General features: G+C 41.0%; 1 protein-coding gene across 5 annotated transcripts in view; it reads left to right on the forward strand.

Moving 5' to 3' along the window:
* The window catches only part of THRAP3 (thyroid hormone receptor associated protein 3), a 77,362-nt gene that overhangs the window by 24,339 nt on the left and 33,586 nt on the right, over window positions 1-19,437 (forward strand). For 2 of the 5 annotated variants that reach the window (XM_067725500.1, XM_067725501.1), the window contains exon 2: window positions 6,358-6,466. The exons of 1 other annotated variant lie outside the window; for it this stretch is intronic. The gene's annotated coding sequence lies outside the window, so the exon portion shown is untranslated. The remainder of the gene's footprint in view (window positions 1-6,357; window positions 6,467-19,437) is intronic. 2 more of the 5 variants (XM_067725502.1, XM_067725503.1) reach the window with 1 other exon arrangement.

The raw sequence follows: 19,437 nt of genomic DNA on the forward strand, positions 1-19,437 counted from the left end.
GGTATTTTTGTTATAATCCAGTACTTTATTTTGTTCTAATTTTTTTTTTTTTTTTTTTGCGGTACGCGGGCCTCTCACTGTTGTGGCCTCTGCCGTTGCGGAGCACAGGCTCCGGACGCGTAGGCTCAGCGGCCATGGCTCACGGGCCCAGCCGCTCCGCGGCATGTGGGATATTCCCGGACCGGGGCACAAACCCGTGTCCCCTGCATCGGCAGGCGGATTCTCAACCACTGCGCCACCAGGGAAGCCCTGTTCTAATTTTTTGATTTTTACTATTGAGAGCTCTTTCAGTTGGACGGGAGTGTCCTTTTGACATACCCCCTTTATTGTGTGTGGTGGTGTTTTTTGTTGTTGTTGTTTAGCACTTCCTCACTTTCTGGCACTATAAGATACTCCCAAGCTCATACTGTGAATCCCCTCCCCCAGCCCTAGATTCAGCCATTTCTCCAAGGGGCCCTGGTTTCTTTTATTGGAGAATGGTATTAGAAATCAAGATCTGGGTGCTAGGTGTGCACATTGCTACTGGAGGGTTATTCCTTCCACATCATCTCAGCTGACAAAGCAAGGAAATACATCTGTATACTAACATATATTCCATATACTTACAGAAATATCTAAGTATTTCTTATTTCTACGTATCTTCATTTGTATCTGTATTAAGCTGGACATGAATTACTGATATCTCCAACTCTAATCCAGTACCTCATTGATCATTCTAGTCTCTTCCTTTTTTATCTATAATCTCCCTCTCCCAACAGTGAGAAACTTGGCTCTCACCATTTGCCATCCATTTACTCATTAGTTCCAGTATACGTGTAGTGTAGTGGTTTCAGGATTGTTAACCTGTACCCTTTAACAACTTTACAACTAGAAAACTTTAACAAGTAGAACACAGTGGTTATATGCAGTTCCTTTTGCTTTTTATCTTCTCATTTCACTTATTTCCATAGTTAACTTAGGTTAGCACCCTTCCTCTCCACCTGCCCTGTTTTTTAATTGACTACTTATATTGCTCCCATTGTCCTCAACCCTTCAAATCAAAAGGCTAATAGTCTTAAACAAGTTCATTTTCTCGAGACACATTTTTTAGGCTCTTGCAGTCAAACATAATTTAATTAACTCACTATAGATAAACGACTTTTCTCCTTATGCTAACAGATACAACACTCAGAAACTTACTTTGGTTGTAGCATTATTTTTGTTTATTTTGTTTTTATGAAGGTTTTCTGTTGTGATAAGATACTCTGTTTTAAATTTTTAAAAAATTTCCAGCAGTTGGTTTCCTGTGAGTTGGGAATATTGTGTGAGTGCTTAGTTTGGTAATGTCGACACATACTGTGTTCTTGGCACAGCTATGGTGTCATTTCATAGTAAACACAATGTGTTGCCATCTAATTGGATTAAAAAAAAGCACCCACGCTCCATGTGTGATATGACAGAATACATGGTACTTGAAATGCTTTTTATTTATATTTATTTATTTATTTTTTAAATTTATTTATTTATTTATTTATGGCTGTTTTGGGTCTTAGTTGCTGCACGTGGGCTTTCTCTAGTTGCAGCAGGCGGGGGCTACTCTGTTGCGGCGCGTGGGCTTCTCATTGCAGTGGCTTCTCGTTGTGGAGCACGGGCTTCAGTAGTTGTGGCTCACGGGCTCAGTAGTTGTGGCTCGCGGGCTCTAGAGCGCAGGCTCAGTAGTTGTGGCACACAGGCTTAGTTGCTCTGCGGCATGTGAGATCTTCGTGGACCAGGGCTCAAACCCGTTTCCCCTGCATTGGCAGGCGGATTCTTAACCACTGTGCCACCAGGGAAGTCCCTGAAATGCTTTTTAGTTACAGTTGCTTCACCACAATTTGTAGCAGCGCAAAGTGGTGAGACCACTGCTTTTAGTCACTTTTGCAACTACTCTGCTGTTGTAGTGTGAAAGCAGTTATCTATAAACAAATGAACCTGGCTGTGTTCCAGTAAAACTTCATGGATACTGAAATTGGAATTTCATAGAATTTTCACACGTCATGAAATACTTTTTTTTTTTTTTTATTTTTTTGCGGTACGTGGGCCTCTCACTACTGTGGCCTCTCCTGTTGCGGAGCACAGGCTCCGGACGCGCAGGCTCAGTGGCCATGGCTCACCGGCCCAGCCGTTCCGTGGCATGTGGAATCCTCCCGGACCGGGGCACGAACCCGTGTCCCCTGCATCGGCAGGCGGACTCTCAACCACTGCGCCACCAGGGAAGCCCATGAAATACTTTTGATATTTTTCTACCATTAAAAAAAAAATGTAGAAATTTGGGAATTCCCTGATGGTCCGGTGGTTAGGACTCCGCACTTCCACTGCAGGGGCGCCTGGGTTTGATCCCTGGTCGGGGAACTGAGATCCTGCAAACTGAGCGGGCAGCCAAAAAAAAAAAGATAGGAACAGTAGAAACTATTCTTAACTCATAGGTGGTACAAAAACAGGTTGGGCTGTGTGACATCATTTGCTCACCCCCCCAAGCGAAGAAGGCCCTGTATACTGGACACGTTTGGAAGTATCTGTCTTTCTCTCCAAAACCATTCATAGTAATTTCACCAGTCTTAGATTCAGTATTGGTCCCTGGTTCATACCAGGGAAGCTGCTTGGAGCAAGACATTGCACAGTTTTCTGTGGTAAAACACTAAAGGTTTATTTGCCTAGCTGTAATAATCTTATCAATTCCTAGTATTTTTTTCAATGGGGAGTGGATAAGATTAAACTTTGTCATTGGCTACTTTGGGTTAACTTGAATAGAAGACACAGTCCTCTTTTGTTCCTATTTATTTATTCATTTATTTTTGGCTGCGTTGGGTCTTTGTTGCTGCCTGCGGGCTTTTCTCTAGTTGTGGGGCTTGTTGCAGTGCGAGGACTTCTCATTGCGGTGGCTTCTCTTGTTGCGGAGCACGGGCTCTAGGCATGTGGGCTTCAGTAGTTGTGGCTCACGGGCTCTAGAGCACAGGCTCAGTAGTTGGGACGTGTGGGCTTTGTTGCTCCGCAGCATGTGGGATCTTCCAGACCAGGGCTCGAACCCATGTACCCTGCATTGGAAGGCGGATTCCTAACCACTGTGCCACCAGGGAAGCCCTTTTGTTCACTTTTATTCAACTTGATTTTGAAAGTAGACACATTAGTCCTTAAGTATTGTAGAAGCATCATGTGCCTTGTGGTCTTTTTCTTTTTTTGGCTGTGCAGTGCGGCATGCGGGATCTTAGTTCCCCGACCAGGGATTGAACCTGCGTCCCCTGCATTGAAAGGCGGATTCTTAACAGGTGGACCTCCAGGGAAGTCCCTGCATGGTGGTTTAAAGGATTAGCTTTAACCTCAGGTTCATAGGAGCAGACAAGGTCATCTTTGTGCTTCCTTATCTTATGTATTTCTCAATACAAGATTATCAGGGGTGCTTGAGGTGAGATAAAAAACATTTCAAATCTTTAACTGTAGAAAGTAAAAATGCTTTAACTGTAGGAAGTAAAAACTTAGAATGTTAGTGCTCACTCTTTGGATTTAGGAACTATGTTGTTACGTAAGGTATAGTGTATGGAACGTGGGGGCATTCTGAGCTGCACTCTAGTCTAAGCCACTGCCGTCCTTTTCCTGGATAGTTGTAGGCAATATCTAACAATTTCTTCTGCTCTTGCCCTGTTAAGGTCTGTTCTACACTCAGCAGCCAAGATCCTTTTAGAACGTGATTCTGGTCCTTACTCCTCTGCTCAAACCAGTGCTGTGGCTGCCTACATAACCTGTAGGAAAGCCAAAGCCCTTACGATGGCTTGCAAGGCCCTTTCCATTCACCCATGTCTCTGACCTGATCTTCTAGCTGTTCCCTGGAAACTGTTGGCATTGCAGCCACTCTGTTTTTCTGTCTTCCTTAGATACACCAGGCATGTTCCCTCTGCAGGGTCTTTGCACTTGCTCTTTCCTCTATTTGGTCCCTTTTGCCTTCAGATAAAGTACAGCATACTGTTTCTGTTAATCTTTGCCTTCTCTGACCACAGTACATAAAAGAGTAACTCTTATTCCTCATGTGCTCCCATCTGCCCCTTAGAATGTAAGCTCCAGGAATGAAGAGATATTTTAAAAATTTATTTATTTTTGCCTTCGTTGGGTCTTCGTTGCTGTGCGCCAGCTTTCTCTAGTTGCGGTGAGCGGGGGCTGCTCTTCGTTGTGGTGCGCTGGCTTCTCATTGAGGTGGCTTCTCTTCTCTCGTTGTAGAGCACAGTCTCTGGGCATGTGGGCTTCAGTAGTTGTGGCACGCACGCTCAGTAGGTGTGGCTTGCGGGCTTAGTTGTTCCAAGGCATGTGGGATCTTCCCGGACCAGGGATGAAACCCATATCTCCTGCATTGGCAGGCAGATTCTTAACCACTGGGCCACAGGGAAGTCCCTGAGGAGATTTTTAATTGCTGAATCTCTGTTGCCTAAAATAGTGCCTGGCAATGTAGTAGGTACTTAATAAATTTTTTGTTGAAGTAAGTGGACAGTTAAAATGGAAATTGTGTAGAAGGGAAAAAGATATATTGTCGGCAGTGCTGTGGTGTCCTTGCTAATATACTCTGACGAAAGGCAGGTCGGGAGAATGAGGCTGAAAAGCACGCCTATCACTGTCCCGATGACTCAAGCAGGACAAGTTTGGGGGTGCATAAAAATTGGTGGCAGGCGACTTAGGGCTTCAGGTGTCTCCTTGCTGTCATAGAATAACTAAGGGCCAGAGCCTCAGATTTGCTTCTCCACCCATTGCAACAATGGAAAATTGAAGATTTGTTGTGATGAGAAAATTCTTGCCAGTGTCGAAGAGGTTAATTAATAGGGAAGAAACATGATGGGGTAGAAAAAGGAAGATTGTGTGTGTGTGTGTGTGTTAACTGGCTAGAATTTTAAAGGTGGATGTATTGGAATAGTTCTTTAATCAGTGCATTGTAGAGTAAGCGGTTCCCAGTTTTGTAGCAGTCATCGGGGGTTCCCTCAAGCTGACCGATGTCATGAGCCCCTGTGCCTCTGCAGTTAGAAACAGGGAAAGTTTTGGTTGATGAATTCCCAGAATGACTTGCAAGAATATATGCAAAAGTATTGTGAAAGAATGAGTTTTTGTAAGTGCTGTATTTTTGCTATTTATCAACTAAGCGAATACATACCAACATTGTCATTAATTTGCCAAATGGTCTGACTGAATAGTAATTTCATCTGGATAAGTCTTAGTTTTAACAGTAGGTTTTTGTTGCCTCTTTGTAATGTTAATTACCTGCTAACCTTTGGTATAGGTCAAGAGTTTATTGCTTGTGTATTCAGTTTATTCAGTGGACACATACCAGTGTATATAGAGTTTGCAGCCTTGTGAGGTAAGTTGACATATTAACAGACATAATGATATGCGTGTAAGGAGAACCATGTCTAGGGTAACAGAGAAGCAATACCTAACCCAGCCTGGGTGAGCCAGGGACAGCTTGCTGGGGAAGGAGACCCTCGTAAGAATGAGTAGGAGTTTGCTGAGAGGGGAGTTGAGGGCTCCCCACTACTGAGAGACTATAGCTTAAGGAAATGCATTCTCTTCTCTCCTGGCTAAATAGGCAAGGATTCAGCTATGTGCAAACCACAGGTTCAGAGAAAGCTAAGGTGGGTATCCTTGACTGAGTCAATGAATAAGTGAAAAAAGAGAAGATTAATGTCAAGACCGCGTCTTCAGATTATGTAATTTTTAGGTGCCTTCCTACTTTATAGTATTATGAATGAACGAAAAAACTTTAATCTAGGAGTGAGGACGTTAATTACATACTGAGCTTGCTGATCTTGGAACTTTGTTTTCCTGTTTGTTTGGGATAATACTACATTGCTTTGCTATATGGCCATGTTAGTAGTATTTGGATCTGGGAATATTTAAACAACTGGATCTGAAGGGTTTTTTTGTGCTTTGAGGGATGAGTGTGGGGAGTTACTTTAACTTGAAATGTATTTGTTAAATTTAGTTCAGCATACTTGAAAGTTTTTTGTTTCAAGCATCTAATTCTTCTGAAGTTATTCTCCAGGTTGAATTATGGAGTTTGCAAATTAAACTTGTATAATGCAAACCATAGCACCTGAAATATTGCCAGTGAAAGTATCAGGTTACAAGAGGAAGGTTTTAGCTTTCCATACTTCCCAACCTTACTATAGGAGGTTGGGTGGATGAAAATGAGTATGAGAGACCCTCAGGCCAGTATACTTTGGGAGAGAATCCTGTGTCCACTTGGAGTTAATTTGAGGGCTAGAGGAGAGTTTCTGCTTATAGATTCCAAGCATCTGTATTTCAAGATGCAGTCTGCAAGGTTTGGGTAGCTATTTTATCACTGCTTATTTCTTCTCATTCCAGAGTTGTATCCTGACTTTGTAAATTGGAGAAGCCAGCGCGGCACTGCCAGTATTCTTTGAGGTAGTGTCTGTTTGGGGTCTGGTGCAAGTCGAATCATTGTTCAAATAAGGTAAATGCATGGTGGTAAAAGGAACTAATAATAACTTCATTGGCTTACAGAGCCAGTCTTATGTTGTTTATCCAGAAAATTCCTTAATAGAAGTTCTGGGTTCTTATTAAGCAATATTTATCTTTCAGTTTAAAAAACTGAAATAGGCTGATAAAGTAGCCGCTCTCCTCTCTGATTCCATCCCAAGTTGTAGAATCAGCAGTTACTTTCTTATTTTAACTAACTTTTGAGTTTTTAAATAACACATGTTTATTCACTTGGACATACTGAAAAAGATCAGCCATAAACTTGACACATATACAGTCACTGTTAATAGTTCAGTGAACAGTCCCTTGTCATGCATATGTTACTCTGATATGTGTGTATATAATCAAAATTGGAGTTGTGTTTTTTGTCACTTGGTTCTTGTTAACAAGAAAAGTTTTCTCTGTTTGCATTTTTAAATGACTCATGGCATTTCATCATTGGATGTACCATATAATTTATCTAACTAGTTCCTTTTTGGTAAACATTTAGGCTTTTCTCTCATTTTTCCATGTGTTAGGTAACTGTGTGATGGACATGAATAAATTTATGCATACAGTTGATTTCCCCCCATAGTACAGTTTCTTCTCAAATCTTAAAAAACATTCTATATATTTATTTAAACCTTTTTTGTTTTACTTTTTATTAATACATGTACAAAAACCCTATACGTAGTCATGTCAGACCATCAGCTCCACAGGGCTTTTTATGAAAAACAGTCCCTCCCGCCCCTTTTTCAGTCCCTAGAAGCAATCATTTCCAACTCTTTACTGTTTCTTTTGGTATTACCTCTAAAATAATAAGCTTATTTTGCTACTTATAGATTTTTCAGTTTTGGGTATTATCTATTAACTTTCTACTTTGGATAGTGGTAGAATTCTCTGACCACCTCACATGTCCATATTTATTGTCACTCTGGTTGTAATTGAATTTTGGTTAGAGCAGTATTCACTGTTAACAGTATTAAGGTTATGTATAGCTTGTTCACAGACAAATGTCGTATGGTATGGTTAATTTTTTTTTTTCTGTACAACTTTTTGTTTTCTCTGTTGTTAATAATTATCTTTTTCTGGTCTGTTTTGTTTAGTTTCTATGTTCTTATCAGTAATTTCTTTCTAAACTCTACCCAGAAGTGTAAATTCTTCCTCAATACTTTAAGCATTTTGGTTATATTATAAATTTTGTCTTAGAGAGATATATATATATTTTTAAATATTTATTTATTTATTTGCACCTCGTCTTGTGGCAGGCGGGCTCCATAGTTGCGGCTTGAGGGCTCCTTTTAGTTGTGGCTCACCAGCTCCTTAGTTGTGGCATGCGAACACTTAGTAGCGGCATGCATGTGGGATCTAGTTCCCCGACTAGGGATTGAACCCAGGCCTCTTGCATTGGGAGCGCAGGGTCCTAACCACTGCACCACCAGGGAAGTCCCCTTAGAGATATTTTCTAATCTGCTTCATTCTGAACATGTACTCTAGGCAGCTGGGATGTTGTTATCACAGCATCATCATCCTGAAGATTTTTCCTACATTTTTTTGGTTTTGTTAATGGTAAGAAGAAGGAATCTAACATTTTGTATTAAGTCATTAATCAGTTGTCCCAACTATTCACTAATAGTGTTTTTATTATTGTTGCCTTATTTCATCTTTAAATACTTAGTGATAACAAGCGTTTCTTCTCTCTCCAGACTCAGCAAGCAAAATATAATTGATATTTCCATACTTCTTATTTTTCACCATGTGGAACTATGACAGTTCTTCAAGAGACTTAAGTATTGGAAACTAGAAAACAAAGACTAGAAGGACATGTACATAGGAAGCCAGTTGCATAATTTAAAAAATAAGTATACTGGATTTTCCCCTCTAAGATCCTTTGTCTTTTAAAGCTGCTTTTGATTTTTTTGATTAATTCAGTCAGTAGACGCTTGAGTGCTTGTTACTGTGCCTGTTCTCTGTTGCTAGGGATAACCGGCAATGAGCAAGACAAACAGGACCCCCATTCTTTTTTTTTTTTTTTTTTTTTTTTTTGCTGTACGCTGTTGTGGCCTCTCCCGTTGCGGAGCACAGGCTCTGGACGCACAGGCCCAGCGGCCATGGCTCACAGGCCCAGCCGCTCCGCGGCATATGGGATCCTCCCGGACCGGGGCACGAACCCGTGTCCCCTGCATCGGCAGGCGGACTCTCAACGACTGCGCCACCAGGGAAGCCCCAGGACCCCCATTCTTGAGGAGCTTACATTCTAGTTTGGGAAGGCAAATACGATAGTTTCATATTTCCTAAGTGTAGGAAAGAAGTTTGACTACAGGATAACAGTGAGGTGTCATTAGGTAGAATGCCAAGGAATAATACCTTTTCGAGTTAGGTGACAAGCTGAGATCTGAAGGATGAGAAAGGAGCCAACCATGCTTTAGACTGCAGAAGGGTGTTTGTTCATGTAGTGAGAACTGCAAGTATAAAGGTGCTGAGACTATAAATGCTTGTAAGTGTTCAAGGAACAGAAAGAAGGCCTTTGTGACTCCGGTAGAGTGATTGATTCGGGAGAGAGTGGTTTGAGATGATGTTGGAAAAGTAGGCAGGAGTCAGATCATTTAGAATGTTGAAATTATGGCAAGCTGGAGCTTTCATATATAAATCTGATGAATTCAGTTTTGTTCCTTTAAAAACAAACAAACAAACAAATACAAGATGTTACAGAAAAGAATCAGACCTATTTGTCTATGTAATTAATATTGCTGTTCCTTATGAGCAGAGAGGGGAGTTGCACTGATCATATGTATCTGAACTGAGTTCTGGTTCAGTGTCTGGATCTATCTGCGCTTGGGGTAGTTGAGTGGTCTCTAAATTTAGATAGCTTTGAATAGTGCCTTAATGAATTCGTTTTAGATTTAGAAGCAAAAGGTTGGGTTCTTGATTTCTTTTGTAGACTCAGGTGACTGGTAAGGTCCAGAATGATAGCAGATCTTGAAATTATTTTTGGTTTCTTATGTAGAGTTGTGTGCATATTTAAGACATCTCTTTTTTTTCCCCTTATCTGGTAAAGTGTAGATATAAATGGAAAGACATCAGGTGGTTATCTCAACAGGAAAGTCTTAGTGGATGAAGACTAGAAACTGCAAAAATAAATGATGAATTTAAAAGTGACTAATATTGGATAAGGTTCAGAACTTGAGCATTTGAAAAGACATAATCATTGTTGTCCTTTAGGACAGTGCTATCCAAGAGAAGTCCAGTGTGAGTCACATGTAATTTCAAATTTCCTAGCATCCACATTAAGAAATAAAAAGAAACAGATGAAATTTATTTTAATGTAATTTAATATATCCAACACATTCTTATTTCAACATGTAATTAATATTAAAAGTCCTTAATGAAGTATTTTACATTCTGAGTTTTGTACTAAGTCTTTGAAATCCTGTATTTTATACCTACAGCTCATCCCAGTTCAGGCCAGCCACATTTCAGGTGCATGGTAGCTACATGTGTATGGGACACTGCAGCTCTTAGGGTTCATACTTCTGAAGGAATGGATAAATAGATATGATCTAGTTATTGAAAGTTATTGAAAACCCTGCCATGTTGTGAACATCATTCAAAGCAGTGATAGTTTAACAAATAAGGAAATAAATTTAAAAACATATATTTTTCCCTCTTCTAAACCTCTGTGTGATAGACTTGTTTGGGGAAGCTCATTTTATCCCCAAAAGGCTAACGTCTATAAAAGATGTCAAACAACTTATCTCCTAAGAGAGTTGTAAACAGACTTTATGTAGAACAAACTTTATGTACAACTCCGTGTAAGCAGTGGCTTTCTGTGTATCGATGGTGGGATGAAGAGAGAACACAGTCCTAGTCCTTGGAATCTGTAAAGAATGTCCGTAAACCAGTGGATCGGAATTCCTGTTCTGGTTTCCTGAATAAGAATCTTGATAGATGGACTTTTTAAAAAGCTCTGTAGGTGATTGCAATATATACCACTGGTTCAGCCCAAGGTCTTAGTAATAATAACTTAATTTAAAAAATAGTTGTGTGATGATTGGCTGTTAAACTTAGTTTTTAAAAAGGTTTATCATAATGAGAGCTGGAAGGAAGCCATAGGTGATTAGTTAACATAGCCTGTAGTATCTTTATTAAGTCAGGAAAGCTGAGAGTTCCTCTAAAAAATGGGAAGGATATATTCCCCAATGGTAACACATTTAAAACAGTAACTAAAATTGCCGTCAGCCTACCCTAGGGATATAGGAGAGGAGCCTCTGGGGTGAATCGAAGATTATTTAAGTTGCTGTCTGTGCTGTTCATTCTATTTCTCTAATGATGAAAGGTTAATTGCATAGATGATCCTGAGCCTAATAGACACCCATTGAGCAAATTCTCAGGAGAAGATACCACAAGTTGCCTACATTGGGAATATTAGATGAGTAAGTTCTAAATGAAAGGCCCCTCAGTTTGCTGTTGATTTTTCCCTGCTACCATCCAGCAGCAAAGGGATTTATTCTACAAAGGTCAGGACCCTAGAATTTGACCTTTTTTTGCTTTTCTGCACCTGTTCAGTGCAACACATGCCAGTTTAGCTAATAAAGTTATAAAACACATTATTGTTCTGTGTAGGAAGCTATCTGATTGCTTACTAATAGCAGGAAAATAGAATCAGTGGTGAAATCTGTTTGCTCTCAGAGAAGTTCCTAAATATCTCCCTCTCACCACTCTAGGGTTGTAGCTAAACATAGCTTAAGGTGTGAAGTCACATGTTGAATGGCAGGCAGTTTACGTACACTTTTTAATTCCTGTGGCGGTCTTATGAGGTGTAGGTCATGTTTGGAAGATTGAGAGAGTAAGTATCTTGTCCAGCTAATGGGTGGAGGAGCCAAGATTTGAACCCAGTTATTTTTTTGGTGCCAAGCTACTACTCACTGCAGAACCTAGCCCACTATTATAAAGTGACTCTCTAAGGTTCTCTTCCTTTGGGACAGGGCATTTCAGAATGATAATTTGCTTCAGCATATTCCCTCACTTACACCCACTTTTATATGCCCATCTTGAAATAACATTATATTATGGAAAACACTAAATGAAACCTGGATTCTAGTCCTAGCTGTTTGCTTACTGTGTATTGGGATTATGGATTCTCTTTCCGCTGAGCAGGGATTTCCCAATTATCTGTCTACTTTGGTCTTCTCATAATTGTGAGATGTGGGCACCATTACCTTGTCTTTTTTTTTTTGTTTAATAAACTTTTTGTTTGAGAATAAGATTTACAGAAAATTGCAAGGATTGTACAGAATTCCTGTATTAGTTTGCTAGGGCTGCCATAACAAAGTATGACAAACTGGGCGGCTTAAGCAACAGCACTTTATCACCCCACAGATCTGAAGGCTAGAAGTACAAAAATCAAGAGGTTGGCAGGGGCTTCCCTGGTGGCACAGTGGTTAAGAATCTGCCTGCCAATGCAGGGGACACGGGTTCGAGCCCTGGTCTGGGAAGATCCCACATGTCGCGGAGCAACTAAGTCCGTGCGCCACAACTGCCAAGCCTGTGCTGTAGAGCTTGCGAGCCACAACTACTGAGCCCATGTGCCACAACTACTGAAGCCCGTGCGCCTAGAGCCCGTGCTCTGCAACAAGAGAAGCCACTGCAGTGAGAAACCCGTGCATTGCAACTAAGAGTAGCCCCCGCTCGCCACAACTAGAGGAAGCGCGCGCACAGCAACGAAGACCCAATGCAACCAAAAAAAAAAAATTTATATATATAAAAAAAAAAGAGGTTGGCAGGATTGGTTCCTTCTGAGACCTGTGAGGGAAGGGTCTCTTCCAAGGTCTCGCTCGTCGGCTTGTATTAGATGGCTGTCTTCTATTTCTCTTCATATCATCTTCTCGCCACATATCTCTGTGTCCAGATTTCCCCTTTTATAAGGATACCAGTCATATCTGTAAAGACCCTGTCTCCAAATGAGGTCACTTTCTGAGGTGCTTGGTGTTAGGACTTCAGTATATACATTTTAGGGTTAGGGAGACACAGTTTAACCTGTAACAGTCCCTATATTCCCTATGCCCAATTTCTTCTATTATTAACATCTTACATTAGAATGGTACATTTGTCACAATTAATGAACCAGTATTGATACACTATTATTAACTAAAGTGTAAGCCCTATTTTTTTTTTGGTAAGCCCTATTTTTAACACATAAAACTTCAATTCAGGGGGGGAATATGACTTGGAAAAGATTTCAAAATTAGTGACCTCCTTTCTGACTTTAGTACAAGCAAAAGAAACCTTCCCAAGTCACATTATGAGCCTGAAAAGATATTTTCTACCTATAATTACAACAGGATTTTCTTGTTTTCTGCATCCAGCAGAGTACTTAGCATGGAGTAAGTATTCATTAAAATCTGATAGAATGAACAGAAACATGCTCTCGGTACTTGTTGGGCCATGATATTTTTTTGCAAGAGTATACTCAACAATAATCTTACCAAAGTAAAGTACAGAGATTGTGAAACCTGCTTTAATGAGAAAGCAAAACTATTTAAAAAATTGTGAAATGATTGTGTATTTACCTTTCCAGTAACCAGCGCTTGGTGCGAAGTCCTGTTTATGTTTATGAAGCCCAGTCTACTAAGCTGAAACTTTGTTTGTTTGTTTGTTTGGCTGTGCCAGGTCTTCGTTGCGGCACACGGGATCTTTCTTTTTTTAGTTGTGGCATGTGAACTTTTAGTTGCGGCATGTGGGATCTAGTTCCCTAACTAGGGATTGAACCCAGGCCCCCTGCGTTGGGAGTGTGGAGTCTTAGCCACTGGACAACCAGGGAAGTCCCCTGAAACTTTAGAAGTTAAGTTGTATGTTCGGTATTAACCACCTTTAACAAATGAATAAACTGAAATCTACAAAGACTGTTACTTCCTTAAAGTCCCCCAGAATGCCTTTCTTATTCCAAGTCACTTCCTTTTGCTATTAGATAAACCATATATTTAAAACACGGTGCAGGCAGATGAAGTTGAGTTTACCACCTTCTAGGAGGTATACTTATAATAGAAGAGATAGGTGTGTAAATTTGCTTGCATATATTTTCTTTTACTAGCTTTTTTCAGACTGGTGGCTTGAGACCTAAGTTTATTACTTGTGTGTATTTTTCAGAATTTTCCAGCATTGATTGATTAAATTATGTTGCTTTCTGTGACTATTACATAATATCCCAGCTATCTTAAGATTTTCATATGTTTTTATTTCTGATTGGGGGAGAAACAGCAGTTTGATGGAAAGAATGAATAAAGGGGTTTCCCAGCAAAGGTTTGTCATTTTGATCTTAAATTATTCAATCTTTTCTCTGTTGTTTTTTACAAAAAACAAAACACAAAGAGAAACATTTATGAAACTCTTGTTCCTTTGTGGAAATCAGGCCTGAAATAATTAGTGGCATGCTGTATTCTGTGCCATATGGAAAATAGCTATCTCACTGAATTTTTCCTGCCTTTCCAAGTTACTGAGAAGTAGTGGTCCTGTTCCTTTAAAAAATGAAAGATGGAAGGGGTGGAGTTTGCCATGTCTTTGGGACAGAGAAACTATTCAGTCTCTGAAGAGCCGGAAGGAAATGTGACCTCTTGCTGGCTGTGTGATGGAAAGAAGCTAGCGGCAGTGTCCCTCAGCCTGACGGAGTCTGTTGCAGAGCCCTGACTTGCTCTGGAAACTCTTTTTTCCCAAGTGAGGTTGGTGCTGCCTGAATTTGGTGTAGGTGAACTGCCCCCATGCAAGTGATAGTTTAAGTACAGTCAGCAGGTAAGTAATCAAGTCCCTGGTCAGCTATTTTCAGGCAGATGCACTGGTTTTTATAAAGTGGTAGAATATGTTATGAATCTTAAATGATTTCTTCTACAGTAAATTTCAGAATTGATAGGATGGAAGTGGAGGGATGATTCTTTTTTAAAAGCAAAAAAATTTTTTTTAAAAATAAATTTATTTTTGGCTGTGTCAGGTCTTCATTGCTGTGCACGGGCTTTCTTTAGTTGTGGCGAGCAGAGGCTACTCTTCATTGTGCGCAGGCTTCTCATTGCTGTGGTTTCTCTTGTTGTGGAGCACGGGCTCTAGGCACGCGGGCTTCGGCAGTTGTGGCACGCAGGCTCAGTAGTTGTGGTTTGCGGGCTCTAGAGCGCAGGCTTAGTAGTTGTGGTGCACTTAGTTGCTCCGGCATGTGGGATCTTCCCCAGACCAGGGCTTGAACCCGTGTCCCCTGCATTGGCAGGCAGATTGTTAACCACTGCGCTACCAGGGAAGCCCTAAAAGCAAAAAGTTTAACCCTCGGGCTTCCCTGGTGGCGCAGTGGTTGAGAGTCCGCCTGCCGATGCAGGGGACATGGGTTCGTGCCCCGGTCTGGGAAGATCCCACATGCCGCGGAGCGGCTAGGCCCGTGAGCCATGGCTGCTAAGTCTGCGCGTCCGGAGCCTGTGCTCCGCAATGGGAGAGGCCCACGTACCGCAAAAAAAAAAAAAAAAAAGTTTAACCCTCACCACTTAATTCCATTTTTAGGACATGGCTGAAGTAAGGATGAGGAATCTCCTTCTGTTTGTGTAAACGCTTTAAGTTTTTTTTGCCATTGGTAGAGCTGTTCCAAATCCTCATTTTATTGACGAAAAATAGGCACAGAGAGGTTAAAAACACCTTCAAATAAGGGGTTTTGCATTTATTAGGAGCATAAGTTTAGTTTTGGTAAATTTCTCTCATTTAAGGTGCCCATTATTTATTTACTTATTTTTAGCTTTTCATTGCTCACCAGTGGCAATGAAGAAGATCACTTCTGCCCTGATCAGAGGTCCTGATAGGAGAGGGAAGAAAGCAGTTTGCAACAGCCAAACAGGAGGCTAGAATGACATCTGTTATTTATTAGTTGATGACTGGTGCTTGGGCTCTAAAGGAGGGAAGTCAAGAAGACTCTCTCTGAGGTAGGATGGGCACCCTGCTGGTTAGACAGGAGCCCACAGTCCCCACGCCCACCCACAGAATACAGGTATCTGGTGGCTTTTGGAAAAGAACTCTGTCAGAACAGGTCTGTTTCGCATTTGGGAGCCCAAAGCATCCAACATAAGTAGCAATACTGTTAGAAAGGAATTACTTATTTTCCTCAAGTTTGAAGTGATGGCAAAGAGTCCTCATTTTTTCCTGTTTTTGCTGTGCAGTTTATTACGAATTTTCTAAGAGACAAATAACACAGTGCTCCTGTTTGCTGTCCAGAGAAATCAGGGCTGGCAAAGGAAGGACAGAGATTGACTTTTGGAGGACTTGGAATTGAACCTTTGTGGATAAGAGCTGGCTTATCCATCTGGCCAGTACTTCCCACACTGGCAGTATTCTTGACTTAGGGGGGAAAAGCTCTTTTATTATTATAAATTATCCATGTGTATTTTTATGTGAGGCTTGCCATTCCTTAAGTGATGTACTTTTAAACTATTGGGTTGGCCAAAAAGTTCGTTCGGTTTTAAGTACACTCTTCATTTTCACCACCAACTTTATCGAAGTTTATTCATTAACTGAACGAATTTTTTGGCCAACCCAATAAATGCTTCAGAGGTTACCCTCAGGGAAGCTTCTTAATACTCACTTAGAAAACACTTAGAAAAATTATCTGTGTCAATGGATAACTAACATGAGTTAGTTTTTTTTACGTAGTGAAAACAGTACACAAGAGTTGGGCCTTTTGTTGCTGTAGTTACTTGACACAAGAACTGAGGCCAAATACTGTTTCTCTGAGGGTGTGGGCTTTATTGGCTTCCCTTCACTCTCCAGTTTTTGAACACAGGGGTCCCTGTGCTGAATTGTTTCTGTGAAGTTTTTGGAGCTGGTTCCTCTGAATTCTTTCCAGCCTGACAACAACCAATAGGAAGAACAATTGAGAATTTGTTTTGTAAACACGTCCATTATTAGCATAAGTTAACTAAAATATATGCTGTCATTAATAAAAAGGTTATTTTCAGGGAAATTGATAGTAAGGCTAGGATAAAAGCACACTGGTAAACAAATTCCAGTGTCAGATAATCCCGCAAATGCCAAGTAAGCGGTTGCAGTGAGCTCTGAATTTCCACAGTGGCTTCCGGACTCCACAGAGGTAGAAGCTTTAGCTTTTTTTGCTTGCTAACCCCAGAATATAGTTTATGAATGTGTATTTTCTTCCCTCTCTTAATAATTTCTCAGTTGTTATGAAGTAGTCACACTTCTAAAAACAAGTTGCTGAAACAACACACAGTGGGAATGGTATTTTGGACTACTCATGTCCTGTAATTAGGAGGTGGTTTAAGATTGCACTTTGGAATTTACTTTAAATGTGTTTGAACTGAAATCAGTCATTGTTATTTGCTGGTAAATGATTCTCCTTTTAGACTTACTTGCAGAGCACACATGGAGAAGCATGTAGAGGTGAGCCTTTTGGGTCCCCTCATTGCATGTCTGGATTTTTTTTTTTTTTTTTTCCCCACCGCTCAGCTTGCGGCATCTCAGTTCCCTGACCAGGGATTGAACCCAGTCCTCCGCAGTGAAAGTGCCAAATCCTCACTGCTAGACCACCAGGGAACTCCTGCACGTCTGGATTTTTTAATGGAAGGATTCTCTAATTTTTTTTTATGGAAAAGGTATGGGGAAATTGCTGCAGAGACTGGCTATATCCACCCAGACTTATTAGAATTTTGACCATGAACTGAGCCCACCTGCAAAGAGCTGATAATTTTTTAAGCTGGAAGACGGATGTACTTGGGTTCCTTACACTGTTCTTTTCTACTTTTGTCTATGTTTGAATCAATGCCTCCATAATAAAAACACTAAAAAAAAAAAAATAGAGCCCAGCTGGCTATAAGGCTGGCCTTTCTTAACCTTCTTTAAAGTCATAAAAGAGGGGGAAAATTCCGTTGTAATAAAGTTTTCCTGAAATGGACTTTGAATAAAGTACAGTTTTATTTATTTAGGGTCTTGTGGAAATTACTAGGCTAGATTTTTTAAATATCTTAGAAGAAAGTAGGTAGATGTTTGATTCCCCATTAAAAGAATTAACACCATTAATGCTATGAATGTCAACAACTTTGTAAAAGACTGTTAGGGGGAAGTCACCTGTAAACTCACTAGCTGAAAATATTTATATGTAAAGTAAGAAGCACATGCTCTTATCCTGTCTGCCCCATTTCATGTCTTTCCCTTCTCCTTCCCCCTTCCTCTTCATGTCTTCCTTTCTGCTCCACAGAGGTAACCACTATTAATAGTTTGCTGCATGTGCTTATGTAGATATGTCTTTTTTTTTTTTTGCGGTATGTGGACCTCTCACTGATGTGGCCTCTCCCGTTGCGGAGCACAAGCTCCGGACGCGCAGGCTCAGCGGCCATGGCTCACGGGCCCAGCCACTCCATGGCATGTGGGATCTTCCCGGACTGGGGCACGAACCCGTGTCCCCTGCAACGGCAGGCGGACTCTCAACCATTGTGCCACCAGGGAAGCCCAGATATGTTTTATATGTACATCTGTACCTACATATTACTCATTTTAAAAACAAGTTCTACCAAATTACATAGAATACAATGTTCAAAGTTTAAGAATTTTAGTGCTAAACTCCAGAATAGCTGTGGTTTTATAACATAGGCAAGGGCAAAACTTTTATTATATCCTTAAGTTGTTTAAGCAATAAAATTGCCATTCTCCCCAAAGGACCTTCCTCTCCTTTAAGGAGGGTGCTCAGCGCACATGTGGGTATTTGCCTCTGTGAATTTTAAGACCTCAGAAATTAGTGTTATATTTATGGATTTACTTAATAGTTTAAGAGAGCTGCTTAATAGAGTAACTGTTAGGAGGGGGTCTCTGATTTGATTTCTTCAGGGATGTTGAGGGGCGGGGGTGAAGTCTTCGAAAAGTGTTTCCCTAGAGATACCTACAGCTGCTCTTGATTCTGTTTCCCTTTTCCTCCCTCTTTTGCTCAGGAGAGGATAATCTCCAGAGGAAAGCATAAAATAGTAAACGTGTTTCATATTTCACCTGAGTTCTGCTTTCCTGCCCCTAACTATCTAGAGGCACACAGAGCACACAGTCAGGCCCCTCCTTTGCCTACAGCCCTTTATGAATGGTGAATTTCTTTCTTGGCTGATTTTTGGATCTGTCTCTTCTTCTTTTTTTTTTTTTTTTTTTTTTTGCGGTACACGGGCCTGTCACTGCTGTGGCCTCTCCCATTGTGGAGCACAGGCTCCGGACATGCAGGCCCAGCGGCCATGGCTCACAGGCCCAGCCGCTCTGCGGCATATGGGATCTTCCCGGACCGGGGCACGAACCCATGTCCCCTGCATCGGCAGGCGGACTCTCAACCACTGCGCCACCAGGGAAGCCCTGTCTCTTCTTTATTTCAGTCATTTTGTTCACCAAGAATTTTCTGCTTCTTGCCTTCAGTGACTCTTGAGAGCAGGGCTGTCTTGACTGGACTTGCTGGCGGTGGAGTTTCACTCTAACCTGGCACTGCTAAATGAAGTGTGTCTCCCTAACATTGAGGTCAGTTTGGCCTTCTCTGCCTTTGAGGAAAATGTACGAGGAATACGAATGAGCTCAACTTTTAGTTTAGCTGTAGTGATTAGGACTGTGATACGTACTTAATTTTATTCTTGGATTGTATTGTTAATATCTGGTGAACTAATCTTTTATTATTTCTGCTTGTGTGATGAAGAGAAAGTGTGAAAGAGCCTGTTCATTAGCACATACCAAGTGTCCATTCTGTGGCTAAGCACTGTGCATAAAATGGAGAACAAATCAGACGTGATCTCTTACCAGGCAATTTTGTCGCTTCCTGGGTTTGGTATCCTGAATTGTTAAATTTATTTGGTTAGCACTCTTGTGTTACCCAACAGTTACCAAATATAGTGCCATCTGATCTGGAAAAGTATGCTGTCCTCTTGGCAGAGCAGAGACAACAGTCCTGGGGCCTGGGCAAGGGACAGGGAGTGCAGG

Source organism: Pseudorca crassidens, chromosome 2 (genome assembly GCF_039906515.1).
Source record: "Pseudorca crassidens isolate mPseCra1 chromosome 2, mPseCra1.hap1, whole genome shotgun sequence".
Lineage (NCBI taxonomy): Eukaryota > Metazoa > Chordata > Mammalia > Artiodactyla > Delphinidae > Pseudorca > Pseudorca crassidens.